The sequence below is a fragment of the Castanea sativa genome, chromosome 11, assembly GCF_040712315.1.
Source record: "Castanea sativa cultivar Marrone di Chiusa Pesio chromosome 11, ASM4071231v1".
NCBI lineage: Eukaryota > Viridiplantae > Streptophyta > Magnoliopsida > Fagales > Fagaceae > Castanea > Castanea sativa.
In genome coordinates, this window is record NC_134023.1 from 55,136,055 (window position 1) to 55,148,143 (window position 12,089).

At 31.4% G+C, this 12,089-nt stretch overlaps 1 long non-coding RNA gene across 1 annotated transcript in view; it reads right to left on the bottom strand.

The window, feature by feature from the left end:
• Positions 1–10,710: 10,710 nt before the first annotated feature.
• Positions 10,711–12,089, bottom strand: part of LOC142615001 (uncharacterized) — a 1,958-nt gene continuing 579 nt past the window's right edge. The window contains exons 2-3 of the long non-coding RNA XR_012840628.1: positions 11,296–11,423; positions 10,711–11,036 (exon numbers count right to left, since the gene is read on the bottom strand). This is a non-coding gene — a long non-coding RNA (uncharacterized LOC142615001). The remainder of the gene's footprint in view (positions 11,037–11,295; positions 11,424–12,089) is intronic.

Here is a 12,089-nt window from a genome sequence, read left to right on the forward strand (position 1 = left end):
TCTTCTTCAAATGGTCAATCTCTTTCTGTATGGCTTTTGCATGTTCCTCGTGAGGGATTTTACTTCCATCTCGTGAACGACTCCCATCAATGTGCTCTGTATGAACACTACCCTCTCGATCTTGTTCTTGCTCAAGATGCCGGGAGTGATCCTCATGTTGGGACCCTATAGACTCTGCATGATGTGGACCTAAGCTTGCCATAATGTTCCAATTCCTAAAACACAAGATTTCCTACTGACGAAGCCAGTTGTAAGGTCACAATTCACACCCGAACCCAACATCTGAAGGCTGTAGGCCAAAAAAGTCCTATACAATGAAATTTGTAGAGTGTGGGCTTGAAACCTAGGTTCTATGGATGTTGGATAACAAAAATGATGGGCTAGATCCCCAATTTACATGCAACGAGCTGATTATGTAATAAAAACTCTCTTCGGACACCGAGGATGACTTGTATTGCTTTTACTTGTTTTAAAAATATATTACAATTGAAGATGGTGTGTACAACATTTTTTCTCCTCCTCTCCCCTTGAATGTCTTTCTTTTCCTTTTATATCATCCTCCTTCTTCCCATCATCTTCCACGTATGGACCAGATCACCCATCTAGATACTTGTCCCATCCACCACCCTCTTGAAGTCTTCAAACAATAGCTGTAAGGCTGATCACTACTGTTCAGAGGTCATTTCCTCATTAATGCGGTCAGAGAGGTAGGTGCAGAGTCTTTAATGCGGTGGTAGCAGCTTTCTCTAACTTATTTCTTATTCACTCATTTTCTTTGTGTTCTTGTGGAACACATCCTCATCCATTAGACCTCTTAGAATTTCCTTATAAACATCCTGGTGTATAGTATAGTCTTCACTTCATATAGCTGAGGAGATCCCCTTTCTCGAACTATTTCCACCCTCTTTCGCAATAGTTTGCTTGTGGACTTTTAAATTTGGTACAGTTATTACCACTAAACCCTCTTCGGACAAGTTAATACCCTTAGATCAAGCCTAAAGCCCAAGAACATATTTTGACCCTTCTGCCCCACAGAGACCATCTCCATTGTGTTCATATACTTGGGCATAGGTTTGTCCCTCCTTAACTTGAGGATTATATATGGGGACGCTTCCTTCTACTCTAGTGTAATATTTAATCTTTTCCATTTGGATGAATGCACGCTATACAATAAAATTTTAAAATGTCAGACATCCAAATAGGAAGATGTGTTCATCACAATTCCTAATAAATATTTCAATTGAGCAATTATTTTAATAGGAATTCATTTTTTTTTATTACTATATAATAAAATTAAATAAAAAATAATTTTAAGATTTTGTTTCTATTTCTCCCCTTGTTATCTAGTATCTCCTTTTTTAATTAGTATTTACTTTTACTGCAGCTACATTCATTCCCTGGCCCCATTTTGTAAAATAAAGCTCAAAATCTTGGTCAAAATCTCTCAAAAAATAAACGTCAAAGCCACTAATAAAATAATAATAATATATTTTCTCAAAATTATAATAATAATATATCATATTAAAAATAATCACTAGACATGGCAAAGCGGGTAAGAATATTTTGACTCGACCCGACCCAGCCCGAACCCAAACCCGAACTATTTTTTAGAATTTTTTTTTTAGTAAAAAAATAAAAATAAAATCCAGACAATATTGGTTTAATTGTTTGTTATGAGCTTTAAGAAAACAATTGAGACTTTACATAACGGTATGTAAATTAATTTAAAAATGAATGGTTGAGCATTCTATAATGAGTAAAGATTTTTAGATATCAAATAGTAAAGTACATACCAACATAATTTGGTTATAGTAGAGTTAAAAATATAGAATTAAAATTGTAGACATGTGTGAAAAACATTCAAAAGTGTAAAAATAGTGAAGCCAAGTATTAAATTAGCATAAATTATGAATGCTTAGACCTATTTTTTAACAATTTATGTCCAAAATAAATAGTTTTGCAAAATAAATTATGATATTTCCTAGAGTATGTGTTGCTTAACAATGATATGATATTCATAAAAGAAATCATGTATAAATAAGTAAACTGTCAAACTTTAATGTATATCTCAAATTGAAATAGAGTACTAACTACAATTAATAATAGATTATAAAATTAATTTTCAAGATTGTAAATTTCTTATATGTTTTTTGATGTGCATTGATAATAGCTTAATTTTGCATATTTATATCATTGTTAGAAAACATTATCATACTTATTTTGAGGTAATTCATGCATTTTATATTTGGTTTTGGAATAATGGTAAATAATCAATTTTGTGCTTAATTGAATCTTATTGTGTGAATTTATCTTTTATAGAAGAATGGAATTAAATAAGTGGATTTGTTCAAAAAAGAAAGTTAATGGACTTTAATTTTACAAGGGCCATGATGAAGTTAAAGAAGACCAACCCAATTGAATTTAAGTCCAATTGGAGCAGGGAATCATATGAAATTTGCATCAAATCCAAGTTCAATTTGGATTAGGATTCCAGCCTGAACACCAGTTAGTATTTTTGGCATAACCTTCGGCTCATATGTCCAATCGAGATGATTCAAGTTAGGCTGGAAAGTTAACTTAAAGGGCTACAACTTTTTAGTTTACCAAAAGTCCGAATTCTAACATTAAACGGGCCCAAATCTTGGTTAAATGAAACCTAAAAATCTAGGATTTTCCCCAAACGGGAATCCAACTTGTAATAGGATTCTTTGATCTATTTAAAGGCTCTTTAGGGAAAAATTCAATGAGGGTTAGTGCTAGGGCTGGGGGCTGAACATAGAGAGTGCGGCTACTTCTTTGGTTTTCTTCCATGACAGTTAGTTTTATTTTTATTTGTCTAGTTTAATGTTTAGTATTTTATTCTTGTGTTTTATTTTAATTACTATGAGTAGCTAAATTTATAATTAGGGTTGAGGATGAAACCTTGTTAAGGATTATCAGTAATATTTATGTGATTCGATTTTTTCCACAATAGTTGTTCTTTAATGATTTAAATTATTCTTGCTTCATATCAATTGACTAAGATGAGATTCTAGATATGAGTTCAATCATGTTTTTCTCATGATTTAGGATTTATTTTAATTATTTGAATGCTTGGTTTATTAATTCTTGATTATAAAGTTGGATATCGCTTGTGATTTTTTTGGCTACGGATACAATTGATGATTTGATTTTATATTTAAGAAGCGAAGAAGAACATGGTTTTGATTTTTAAAATAAGGATTTTAATGAGAATATTTTTCATGATAGCAACATTGATTTCTAGATTATCATGTAGTGAGTTTGGAAAAATGAATGATCATAAATATATGCTGATATAACTTACAAGGCGGATTCCAAAACCTTAATTCCTTTCCCTTGATTGTTTACATCTTTTTATTGGTTTATATCTTTTGGTTAGTTTAACTATTTTCTTAATTTGATTATTTGCTTAGTTTATTTAATTTCAAAACAACCAATTTTTATTAAACTAGATTAGGATTAATTTGGTTAAGATTTAATTAATTTTCCTACATTCATTCAAGTCCCTGTAGGTTCGACCTCGTTCTTGTCAAACTATACTTTGGTGCGGTTCGTACACTTGCGAGTATTTTAAAATTCACAACATTTTTATTCTTTGTCAAATGAGTTATCCAATAAGTCATTTGTAATTTTGTTTTATATTTTGGGATGTTGATATTGTGTAGAAATAAAACTTGTGTATTTATTTTACTTGTCTTTGTGTTATTTTGTTTTACATAGCAATGTTAGGATTTGTATAATTTTAAAATTATTGAATAAATATTAATAAGTTTAACTGAGTTCATTCTTAATATAAGTGGTAAGTTTATATCAAGTAATTTGTTGCATCACTTTAGAAATGGCAAATACATGTTGTTTTCTTTATATATAAAAAAAAAAAAAAAAAAAAAAAAACAATCATGTGAAAAATACGGGTCAACCCAACTCCACCCGACCCGCAACCCAATTGACCCAAACCCCTTTTTAACCCGCTTAAAATGATTCATTTTGACCCGTAACCCGTTTGATCCACAACCCAATTGACCCGACCCAACTTGGCCCGTCCGTTTTGGCATGTCTAATAATCACATGCCAAAACCTGATCTACCTTTTGGCCAACAAGAAAAAAGAAAGATGAATGGGACAATTTAGCCATTTCTTAAATTGAAATTAGGTGTCCAAGAAATTTAAAGAATCTTGGTGTCTACCTTTCTGAGTACATAATAGCTATCATATTCCATGCTAAAATTTTACTAATTAATTTATATAAATTTCATTAGTAATATCAATTTTTTATAAAAGAAGAAAAATATAGGCAAATATTGATAAAAATTAAGGACATTTAACCCTTTTCCCCCCAAAGTTTACGTTCCTTTAGATCCAACAAAAACAACAACTCACAAAAGAATAAGCCAAGCCTAATGCACCATTCCATGACTTGGGTCTATGGCATGTGAATTATAATTCTGAGTGACTACTGTTAGGGTACATTTTTTTACACCCAATATTTTCTAAATAACACCTATTTATTTTTCAAACGTTACAAATAAATTATTGGGCATACCTAAACATTTTTTGACTATTACTATGCTAGCCCACAACCGTTTTTCTTTCCATCACAAAATTGGGCTACAAATGTAAAACACTATAAGACCCAATATTTTTGTAAAGCCTAAATTATTTATTGAGCAAATTAAAATATCATTCCTTTTAAAGCTTAAGAATGTTTATGCTTAGTAATATTTGAAAAAAGCCCATTATTCAAATTATTTATTGAGCAAATTAAATTCTCATTCCTTTTAAAGCTTAAGAATGTTTATGCTTAGTAATATTTGAAAAAAGCCCATTATTCAAATTATTTGTTGAGCAAATTAAAATCTCATTCCTTTTAAAGCTTAAGAATGTTTATGCTTAGTAATATTTGAAAAAAGCCCATTATTCAAATTCATAGCAATACTGTTTTATCAATGGATTCAACCCCATAATCAAAGCCCATGATTCAAATTCATGGCAATACTATCTTATCGATGAGATTCAACCCTATAATCAAAGCCCGTGATTCAAACCCATGGCAAATTATTTATCAAAAGCCCAGTTCTCGTTGGCAACATCAAAAAGCTCAATTTTCATTGGCAACATCAAAAAGCCTAGTTCTCACTGACAATATCAAAAACCCAATTTACGTTGGTGATATTTTATCAAAAGCCCAAGATTATTAACGCTTGACAAAAAATATTATGTTATAATTATTTCATTTAAAAAATGAACAATGTTTCTTAAACATTACTATGGCAAAAACCCTGGAAATCATTTTATAAAAGCTCATGGGAAGTTATCTTGAAGATTATGATATTCATCTCATATTATAAACCCATGAAACATGTGGTCATCATTTACATTACAGCATCCATAATATTTATCTTCAAAGCTCATGATAACTACTCAATCCCACAAGCTCACTATTTAAATTATGATGTGATTATTAGAAATCATGAACATTACTTATGATATGGAATTCATCATTTTTCAAAAATAGTAAATGTTATTTACAAAGGTATTTTGAAACTTATTCTATTATTTCAAATATTACAACTCTTTGCCTAAAGACCCATTACAAATATCTATGAAAAACCAAAATATTTACTAAAAAAAAATTCCATGAGGGATGAAAACCCATGACAACATGTGTTGTTGATGTCCATTTTGTAGGATGAACACAACCCAGCCTAATGGGACCAGCCCACATGAGCAAGCCTGATCCAAAAAAACTTAGGCAAGAGGCAGAGGACTGAAAATAGACAATCAGCTTTTGTTCATCTTTGACCAAAGTACAGCTGGAGGCCTCTACAAGAGAACCAAGTCTTTAAGGATAAACTAGGGGCTGTCCTATCAAAATTCTGTCACCCTCTACCTAACGTGAATAGTGCCCAAAGGTTGTGATATCAGATGAAGTCTAATGGGTGATGGAAATCCATAATTTTCCTCAAGACTATATTTCCAATGGAAGGGGAGTTGAAACCAAGTTATCCAAATCTCAACAAATCAATGCTATAAATGTCAAAAACATTCAAGACATGGTTCATGTGCCAAGCCCATGAATCCTAAAGGGGAAAAATTGGGAACATGTGGTTTGGAGGACATAAATGGATCTCCAACAGAACCGCCTGAAGTGAGCTTAAACTTTGACACTTGACTTGGGGTGTTGAATTCTACTTCTTGGGGTCCAAATCTCAGTTGCAGCACTAGAATTCCTCCTTGATACTTTCCTTAATCCAATTAGTTAAACTCAACTTCAGAAATCTTGACATTTAATGCAAAACACTGCAAAAACCTACCATGTGTCATATTACCCAACGAAGCAAGGCAGTCCCAAAAGCAAATCTCCTACTTCTGGCCAAATCCTAGGATGATTAAGCCTGATGCTTTGCCCCAATCCCATGTTTTTGGACTTTTGTTAATTAATGCTTCCCTAAACTTCACTATAAAACCATAAGCATCCTAGCCCCAAACACATAGCTACTCCCTCTGAAACTTTTGATTTGCTTGCCAATTTACTTGTGGTTTAGCTCTCCTTAAGCTCACAACTCATTCCCCATAGCCCACACTCACCTAGCCTCAGACATGCCTTTCCTCTTCTGCATTTTCACAGCCCATAAATGTCTCATAATCAGTCACAAACAAACCCTTACTCACTAAAGCCTTAACCCCAACATCAACTCCATCACACCACCACAAGCCTAAATGCCACATTGCCCCATTCGTGCCATATATATATACCCCAAAATCTTAGTTCGACATTTGTTGCACTGAGCTAGAATCTCTCTCTCCCTTCACACCACGCCGATTAACCCCTTTCTTTTTCCCATGGAACCTATAATTTTTACTTGTTGTTTTACTATTGAAGGATATAATGTATATGTACCAATGGAATTCTTCTCTCATATTGATGTAATGATGGTTGAAAGTACAATAAATTCCCCTGACCGAGACACACAAGGACCCCTAGGAGTGAACACTTTCCTAAATTTTGTTTAATCATTGACTGCTGAACTTTAAGTGTAATTTCACCCCTACTGCTGGAGAATTTATTTTTCTTGCACTATTAGAACAGGACCACTAACGTATTTATTAAGCATTGTGAAGTATTTTTATTGAGCTTTTGTTATTGTTTTTGTCAAATGCAGCCTTATTTCTTGCTTGAATAGGCTTATCACCATACCGAAAGCCTTTGGGCATCATCTCAAGAGCTCATAGTTGAGTTTCGGTTTAGCTTCCCAATATTTTATTTAGAGGCATCAATTTCACCCCTCAACAACTACTTACTACTGTAATTTACTAGAGTACTAAAACCCTTAGTAACTTTTTAATTTGAATTTTTTTAGGGGTTAAAAGTGGTAAATAGGAATGAATGATATAAAGTCCACGCATTGTGTGGCAGCAAGTCTAGTATATTGTAAAAGTTGCATTTCACAAATAGTGGATGCACACAATGATGACAAATGACAAAATGATAAATGCAAAAATTAATGACACAAGATATTTTGTAATTTCCTTCATCTATTAGGGATGATATTGAAACAAACAATGCTATATGGCACAATTATTAGTACATGTCAATCTTTTTGTAATGTCAACAATAAGTAAATTTTTTTAAAAGTCCTTACATGCACACTATAAATTCCACCATTATAATAAACTAGTGTGTAACCCTGTGTATATACACGAGTACAATTAAAAACAGTTACAATTACATGATTCAATTTTTTTTTTAATAGAAAATGTTGAAATTATACATGGTATTAGCTTATACATTTTTCAAACCAAAATGTATAATGGTTTCCCATTTCCTATATACTAGCATTTAACCCGCACAATGCGCGGGATCATTTTATACAGCCCCTCATTTGTCCTACTTGCAGGAATACTATCTATAAAATACAATATCACTCCATTTAAAATCAACTCCAATTATCTTTTATAGAATTTAAAAATATATATATATATATATATATATATATATATATATATATATATATATATATCTTATGTTACAATGGTGTCCGTCTAGAAACAAAATATGAAGCACATAGTGAGCATCATATGTCATTGAAAATACACAGGCACCAACCCAAAGCAAATTTACCACAAACTAAAGCCCTTTTATGTTGGGGTGATTTTTTTTTTTTAATAATAAGTTTTGGGTTTATAGAGATAAAACATAGCCTTAACTCACAACACATACTTTGAAAACATTCTATTTTTTCACTCTTCAATTTCCAATGAAGAGGAAAAAACAAAATGTTTTCCTTGTTAATATGTCAAGCTTACCACACCAATGAGCCAAGCTCATCTAATTAAAACAACTTCAAATTGTTAACTGCGTGCTAGATCCAAACGCAATGGACATAGTTAGAACTTAGAATTAGTGGAGTCAACGCATAAAGTGAACTCTAGAACAAATGTAAACTACCTATGCAAATTGAATCAAGATGTAACTAAGCAAATGAATTAATAGGTGGTTTGAAATTGAAACATGAACAACAATTAACTTTAAAAACCAACCCCAAATAGCAAGCCCACCCAATAACTGAATGCACAATTCAGTATACTTGTATAAAATTAAATATACAAAAATAAAAATCTATAAACTTACCTAACACCAACATCACCAATAATATCAATTGGCATACCAATCAAAATGTGCATAACCAAGCATTCTAGCCATTACAATTGGGACAATGCACTTCATCTTCATTTCAGGCCTCATCATACCCATCAACACCACACCAATACCATTATTGATTGTCCCATAAGTAGCTCCCATACCTAAAAGACCAAAAATCTAACCCAAAACAGACTAAAAATAACCCAATCCCTTCCAAAAACAAAGCAGCTACTTGTTTTTTCTCTCCCTAACTCTTGCGTTTTTGTGGTTCTATTAGTCTAACTTAAACAACCTAAAATTGAAAATTGCATTAAGATTGAAAATAGTATGACACAAAACATAGAAATTAGCAGAGATCAAATTACTTGCAGCAAGTAAGCTATTTAATAGAATTTGCAAATTAAAAATTTCTCAGAAGAATTATGCTCAAGTAGAAATTGTCCATCAAAAGAATAACGTCTGCCACAAAAAAGCTTACCATAGATATAGGATGGCAAGATGCAGAGCAATAAATTTCAAAGAACAAAATACCCATTGTTCCTAATTTCCTGTTTCTTTGCCAAGTTTACATTCTATTACATATTCGAATTTTTTTTTTTACACGTTCGAATATATATATTTTTTAAAATCAATAGAAATAAAGGGGAAAATCCCTAAACTTACCATTAAATTATGATATTCATTGTAACACAATTAGATGCCTCAATCACAATTACATGCCTCAATCACTGTGATTTGTGAACTCTTTGACCTTTACATCACAACGCCAGGAAAAATAATTAAAAAAAGAAGCCCTCAAAGAACTTGTAAACAACAAAATAAAAAGAACATAGAGAACCAAATTATAAAGAGGAGCAACATGTGATAAATAATACCTAGTATGAATTTCAAATTAAATACATAGATAACTATCACAATCAAATTTATAAATGATTGGATTATAGTATATTTATGAACTGCAACAATAACAAATATATTTCTTTCAAATATATTATAAGCAACTAAAATGGTTGGTAACATCCCCTGTGATGGATACAAAATATTAGCCAAAAAAAGAAAGTTAAAAAGAGAACGATGAGAATATCCTTGGAAGAAATTTGGTGGAGAAGCCAACTTGATTGTTGTCAGCTTCATGTTCTTTGTCTTAAAACTTCTTCATTTGAGAAGAAGTAGATCAAACGAAGCTATAATTTAGATCAAATGAAGCTAATTTATCCAAACAGAGAAAAATAAAATGAGGCTAAATTAAAACTGCAAATATTCAAGAAGTTTAGACATCAAATTTAGCACCAACTTTGATAAGACAATTACATTTATAAAAAATTCAGCCTAACCTCAAGTAAATTTCCTCAGGAGCAAAATAGTTGTAGAAACCAAATGATATGTTTCCCATATTATATTCAACAAATTCCAAGTGGGAAAAATTCATCTAAAAAGTGTGATGCATTTTTAAGAAACTTGACAAAAATTAAGATTGTATCCATTAACTTCTAAAATAAATTTATACAATACTGGATAGAAACCACTTAAAAGAAACTATAAAGAGCTTTTTTTTTCCCCTTTAATATTGAAGAATGATATACAATATGATGAAATTAAGGCTCCATTTGCATCCATATAAGAAATTATATAACTCAACCAAAATATAAGCGTTTAAAGCCTATAGGGATTCTCTATGAAATAATTTAATTTACCACTATCATAGAATACAATAGGAATAATGATTTTGTAGCTATGAGTAGAGGTGCATAAATCATAATTGCTCATCCATCCCCCATAAAATTCATTAATTTATACATACACGGATAAATGCTACAGTGTATATAAACATGTTAACAACAGTGAACATGAATGTGAAACATATGTTAAAGCAATAACATGAAGTAACAACTTTTTATCTACTAAAAAGAATTGCATTTAAATATTCAATTTGAATTACTTAAAATACTAATGGCATTTGCTAATTAGTTGCATGCTACATCAATAAAAATTTTCAATTAACATAACATTCATCCTCAATTCCACAAATTGTAGATGACTTCAATAAAACAAAACTCAGCTGAAGTTAAATAGGGGCGCCACTAATTGTCCTTGAGCGAAACAAATTGAAGTTACATGATACATCAAAATAATTTTCCATTAACGTAGCATTTATCTTCGACTCCACAGATTGTAAATAATTTCAATAAAACAAAAAAAAGGAAGTACCAACTCACTTTTAGTTAAATAGTGGCAGCACTAAATGTCACTAAACAAAATAGAAAAGAAGAAATCGTTGGACTTAGGAAAGTACTAATTGCATATGTTGCTTGCGATTAGCTTTCATTGTTTCAATGTTTTAAAGCATAAAAGTCCACCATAGGTGATTTATCTGTACGGAAAAAAAAGGAGGCATATCACTGACATAATCCTTATGGAAAAAGGACTAAACTTTGCAGAATAACTGAAAAGGAAAAAAAATTTAAAGTAACAAATAAAAATATTGAACAAAAATGAAACCAATAAGTTAGCAGTCCTTTTTTGCTTAGTTTTTTCTACAAACAAAACTAAGTTTGAGTGCTTTCAAAGAAACTAACTATCACTACCTGATATAAAAAGAAATCAGAAACCGTGATATCAAAGACATGTACCTCACCATCTTTGTCTAAGACCCCAACATCGCCATTCACATCCAGTGGAGTGATATCCCTCTACTTGTGAACCACAAACACAGACATCAAAACACATCAAATTGTGCCCAGGACTAAAATAATAGTACCTATACAAAATAAATTTGACATTAAGTCCTTAACATCAACACAATAAGCAACAAAATAATAATAAATCAAAGAGCGTTAAAAAGATCCATGCATTCTACGTTTACTACTTCCATTACTACTTAGAACCAACTTAGCTTCTTCCTTAGTTAGACTTTGTTCCACGTGGAGATTTATATAACAGTAAAGTAAAATCACAAAAGTTAAAGTTAAAGGGTAATTTCATCCTATTATTCATTTCTATTAGGGGCTGGCAAAATGAAATAGGAGGTATGTTATCAAAAATCAAATTCTAAAAAAAGAAGAAAAAGAAGAGCAAAACACCTAGGCATTTTAACAAACACTCTGCGTTCAGACACCCTAAACAAAACAACTTCTAACCAAAATCCCTCAAACCCAAATCTAACTCATCTATTTAAACTAATTAAACAAAACTACTCCTAATCGAAAAACCTAGATCATAACAGCATCCCTCAAAGAGATCCACGTCAATACTTCTAAAATACCTAGATCAGGAAAAAGCCCAATTGCCATTTTTTATTCCTACCCTGTTCGTGTGGCTTATATTTTTTTGTAGAATAATCTATTGCTCTATTTTTAATCAGACACCATAAATAGATACCCACACATCAATTTAACCAAATACCCAAAACAAAACCAAATCTAAC